The sequence below is a fragment of the Salmo trutta genome, chromosome 21 (assembly GCF_901001165.1).
Source record: "Salmo trutta chromosome 21, fSalTru1.1, whole genome shotgun sequence".
NCBI lineage: Eukaryota > Metazoa > Chordata > Actinopteri > Salmoniformes > Salmonidae > Salmo > Salmo trutta.
The window spans coordinates 28,990,257-28,996,021 of NC_042977.1; positions in this window are offsets into that span (position 1 = coordinate 28,990,257).

Genomic DNA, 5,765 nt, shown 5'->3' on the forward strand with positions numbered 1-5,765 from the left:
CATCTTTGTTTTTATTCACAAGATGCCCTATTATTTTCTGACTTCTATTGCATTATGGTGTCAGTGTTATTTTCTTTAGATTCATTGTTATCTTTGTGACGTGCTGGTGCTAAAATAATCATTTTCTGCAGGCAGAAACTGAGCAACTTATCACAGAATAAAAATAAAACAATTAAATATATATATAACACAAACATACAAGTTTGGGTCACTTAGAAATGTCCTTGTCTTTGAAAGAAAATCTTATTTTTTTTGTCCATTTAAAAGAACATCAAATTGATCAGAAATACAGTGTAGACATTGTTAATGTTGTAAATGACTATTGTAGCTGGAAACGGCAGATATTTTTATATCTAATATCTACATAGGTGTACAGAGGCCCATTATCAGCAAACATCACTCCTGTGTTCCAATGGCACGTTATGTTAGCTAATCCAAGTTGATCATTTTAAAAGGCTAATTGCTCATTAGAAAACCCTTTTGCAATTATGTTAACGAAGCAATAAAACTGGCCTTTAGACTAGTTGAGTATCTGGAGCATCAGCATTTGTGGGTTCTATTACAGGCTCAAAATGGCCAGAAACAAAAAACTTGTCTATTCTTGTTCTGAGAAATGAAGGCTATTCCATGCAAGAAATTGCCAAGAAACTGACGATCTCATACAACGCTGTTTACAACTCCCTTCACAGAACAGTGCAAACTGGCCCGAACCAGAATAGAAAGAGGAGTGGGAGGCCCCGGTGCACAACTGAGCAAGAGGACAAGTACATTAGGGTGTCTAGTTTGAGAAAGACGCCTCAAGTCCTCAACTGGCAGCTTTATTAAATAGTATCCGCGAAACACCAGTCTCAACGTCAACAGTGAAGAGGCGACTCCGGGATGCTGGCTTTCTAGGCAGAGTTTTAATTTTGGATTGGAGATGCTTAATATGAGTCTGGAAGGAGAGTTCACAGTCTAGCCAGACACCTAGAATATGTGGACAACTACAAATACCTAAGTCGGAACCGCCCAGAGTAGTGATGCTAGTCGGGAGGGCGGGTGCGGGCAGCGATCGGTTGAAAAGCATGCATTTAGTTTTACTAGCGTTTAAGAGCAGTTGGAGGCCACGGAAGGAGTGTTCTATGGCAGTGAAGCTCGTTTGTTAACACAGTGTCCAAAGAAGGGCCAGATGTATACAGAATGGTGTCATCTGCGCAGAGGTGGATCAGGGAATCGCCCGCAGCAAGTGCTCACCTCTCCCTCAGTCAATTAAAGTAACTGTCCAGTGAAAATCTCACTTTAATATTCTGTTAACTCATACCCAAATAATATTATTTGGATATGAGTTAGTTAATATAAAAAATTATTTGGGTATGAGTTAGTTAATATTAATAAAGTTAATATTCTGTTAACTCATACCCAAATAATGTTGAGTTGTTATACTCATATTGTCCAATTCATAAATTGGAGACCCCCCCCCACACCTAAAACAGACTATTTCCTCATAGAACATGACGACTGAGCTGGCCAATCAGCAGTCTACTCACATTTTTTTTTTAACCAACATTTCATTCATATTGTAATTATAGGTAATATTTCATAGAAATCTGCAAACACTGGACAGTTATTTAACATTTTTGCGTTGGACCAAGCAAAGGTTCTTTTGGTGGTCCAAGAGATGCCTCTTCCTTCCCTTTTATTTCACCCTAAATTTGCTTATCAAGCAACCGCTGCTCTGAATTTTTAAAGACACAATTATGGCCGGTGGTGTGGTAGGCCTGCTTAATGGAATTCTGGCCTCAGACCCCAGTGGGAAACTTCACTGACTTTAATCTGAAGCCCTTTGAAAAGTGCTGCCGAGTTCTGCTGAAAAGCCCTGGGGGGGTCCTTGTGACTCTCACCAAAGACATAATAGTGAATGGTAAAGTCCTTAATTTAGTCAACTCCCCCAGCCAGGATTTCCTGAGTGCCCTGGTAAGAGTGCCCTGGTAAGAGCAACCACAATTTGTCTACAAATTTTCTTGTTTGTGGGGGTTATAAATCAGTGGGAATTAAGTTAATTTCAGGAGTATCCTCTTATAGCCATAATATATATGTATAGGTTTTAAATGTCACATTATTTATCAAACTCAGTTCTTAAACGTTTATTTTGTATTTCAATGAGTTGTACGTTGAAGCTCTGTATGTCAGAAGCTCTTTTAAAATGATTATGCTGATGGGGACAAGACGACCAGAAGTTTAAAATGTAAAAAAATAATAATTATACTTGGGGTAGTGATTTTAAAGTGAAGCCAAATTATATGGGAGCATCAAAATAAGCTACTACTTTAACTTTCTCCAAGTTCACTCAGGTTAATCTTCTCAGACAGAGGTTATCTGCACTGAACAAAAATATAAACCCAACATACAGTTGAAGTCGGAAGTTTACATACACTTAGGTTGGAGTCATTAAAACTTGTTTTCAACCGCTCCACAAATTTCTTGTTAACAAACTATAGTTTTGGCAAGTCGGTTAGGACATCTCCTTTGTGCATGACACAAGTCATTTTTCCAACAATTGTTTACAGACAGATTATTTAATTTATAATTCACTGTATCACAATTCCAGTGGGTCAGAGGTTTACATACACTAAGTTGACTGGTCCTTTAAACAGCTTGGAAGATTCCAGAAAATTATGGCATGGCCGTAGAAACTTCTGATAGGCTAATTTACATAATTTGAGTCAAATCAAAAGAAATCAGCCAAGACCTCAGGAAAACAATTGTAGACCTCCACAAGTCTGATTCATCCTTGGGAGCAATTTCCAAACGCCTGAAGATATCATGTTCATCTGTACGAACAATAGTAAGCAAGTGTAAACACCATGGGACCACGCTGCCGTCATACCGCTCAGGAAGGAGACACGTTCTGTCTCCTCGAAATGAACGTACTTTGGTGCGAAAAGTGCAAATCAATCCCAGAACAACAGCGAAGGACCTTGTGAAGATGCTGGAGGAAACAGGTACAAAAGTATCTATATCCACAGTAAAACGAGTCCTATATCGACATAACCTGAAAGGCCGCTCAGCAAGGAAGAAGCCTCCAAAACCGCCATAAAAAAAGCCAGACTACGGTTTGCAACTGCACATGGGGACAAAGATCATACTTTTTGGAGAAATGTCCTCTGGTCTGATGAAACAAAAATAGAACTGTTTGGCCATAATGACCATCATTATGTTTGGAGGAAAAAGAGGGAGGCTTGCAAGCCGAAGAACACCATCCCAACCGTGAAGCACGAGGGTGGCAGCATCATGTTGTGGGGGTGCTTTGCTGCAGGAGGGACTGGTGCACTTCACAAAATGGATGGCATCATGAGGTAGGAAAACTATGTGGACATATTGAAGCAACATCTCAAGACATCAGTCAGGAAGTTAAAGCTTGGTCGCAAATGGGTCTTCCAAGTGGACAATGACCCCAAGCATACTTCCAAAGTTGTGCCAAAATGGCTTCATTAAGGACAACAAAGTCAAGTTATTGGAGTGGCCATCACAAAGTCCTGACCTCAATCCTATAGAAAATTTGTGCAGAACTGAAAAAGCGTTTGCGAGCAAGGAGGCCTACAAACCTGAGTCAGTTACACCATCTCTGTCAGGAAGAATGGGCCAAAATTCACCCAATTTATTGTGGAAAGCTTGTGGAAGACTACCCGAAATGTTTGACCCAAGTTAAACAATTTAAAGGTAATCCTATCAGATACTAATTGAGTGTATGTAAACTTCTGATCCACTGGGAATGTAATAAAATAAATAAAAGCTGCAATAAATCATTTTCTCTACTATTATTCTGACATTTCACATTCTTACAATAAAGTGGTGATCCTGACTGACCTAAGACAGGGAATTTTTACTAGAATTAAATGTCAGGAATTGTGAGAAACTGAGTTCAAATGTATTTTGCTAAGGTGTATGTAAACTTCCGACTTCAACTGTACACCAAGATTTTACTGAGTTACAGATAATATAAGGAAATCAGTCAATTGAAATACATACATTAGGCCCTAATGCGTAGTCTATGGATTTCACATGACTGGGAATACAGATATGCATCTGTTGGTCACAGATACCTTAAAAAATAGGTAGGGGCGTGGATCATAAAACCAGTCAGTATCTGGTGTGACCAACATTTGCCTCATGCAGTGTGACATCTCCTTCCCATAGCTGTTGATTGTGACCTGTGGAATGTTGTCCCACTCCTCTTTAATGGCTTTGCAAAGTTGCTGGATATTGGTGGGAACTTGAACACTCTGTCAAACTCATCGATCCAGAGCATCCCAAACATGCTCAATGGGTGAAATGTTTGGTGAGTATGCAGGCCATGAAAGAACTGGGACATTTTTCAGTTTCCAGCAATTATGTACAGATCCTTGGGGCTGTGCATTATCACACTGAAACATGAGGTGATGGCGGTGGATGAATGGCAAGACAGGATCTCGTAAAGGTATCTCTGTGCATTCAAATTGCCATCGATAAAATGTAATTGTGTTCATTGTCTGTAGCTTATGCTTGCCCTTAACCCCACCACCACCATGGGACACTGTTGACAACATTGACATCAGCAAACTGGTCGCCACACGACACCATACACACTTTTTGCCATCTGCCCGTTACAGATTAAACCGGGATTCATCTGTAAAGACCACACTTCTCCAGCATGCCAGTGGCCATCGAAGGTGAGCATTTGCCCACTAAAGTCGGTTACAATGCCAAACTGCATTCAGGTCAAGACACTGGTGAGGACGACGAGCACGTAGATGAGCTTCCCTGAGGCGCTTTCTGACAGTTTGTGCAGAAATTCTTCGGTTGTGCAAACCTACAGCTCAGACGATCCTGCAGGTGAAGAAGCCGGATGTGGAGATCCAGGGCTGGTGTGGTTACACGTGGTCTGTGTTTGTGTGGCCAGTTTAGACCTACTGCCAAATTCTCTAAAATTACACAAGGCGGCTTATGGTAGAGAAATTAACATTCAATTATCTGGTGTTCATTCCTCTAGTCAGCATGCCAATTGCAATCTCCCTCAACTTGAGACATCTGTGGCATTGGGTTTTGGACTTTTATTGTCCCCAGCACAAGGTGCACCTGTGAAATGATCATGCTGTTTAATCAGGGATGTACACAAATTTGTGCATAACATTTGAGAGAAATAAGATTTTTGTGTGTATGAAAAATGTCTGGGATGTTTTATTTCAGCTCATGAAACATGGGACCAACACTTTACATGTTACATTTATTTTTGTTCAGTATAGATCCAACTCGTCAATAGACCGAGAGCAGCAGCTTATGATTCTAATGCCAGAGGTGACTGCTGCTGAAAGTTCTGCTTGAACTGCTTATGGGAAGACTTTGGTCGTGTTCCCCAGCTCAGACATTGCATGCATCAACCAATGGTTGCGTGACATGTCATTGACTTTGCCCTCGGGCACCAAATTGCTATAACCGTACGATGTGGTCAGCTGATACTTAAAATACCTATCTAGGCGTTGTAAGATGTGGCATGCTTCAGCAACGCCTGGGCAGAGGAACACACCCTTTGTTTTTCGCTCGTTGTCGTTGCCCATAATCAGAGCGAGCTACTTTGCCTTGGGACAAAGCCCATCTCTCTCATCGCTGGCTGTTCGTCATTAATGCAGAAAGTAATGGCTCCACTAGAGGTCATATACGGAGGAACGAGGCCCGAGGGCATGTGCTCTCCAAGCAGGAATGCACAGTGCCCAAGGCTGTAGACAGAGTGCATTACAGAGTGTGTTCAC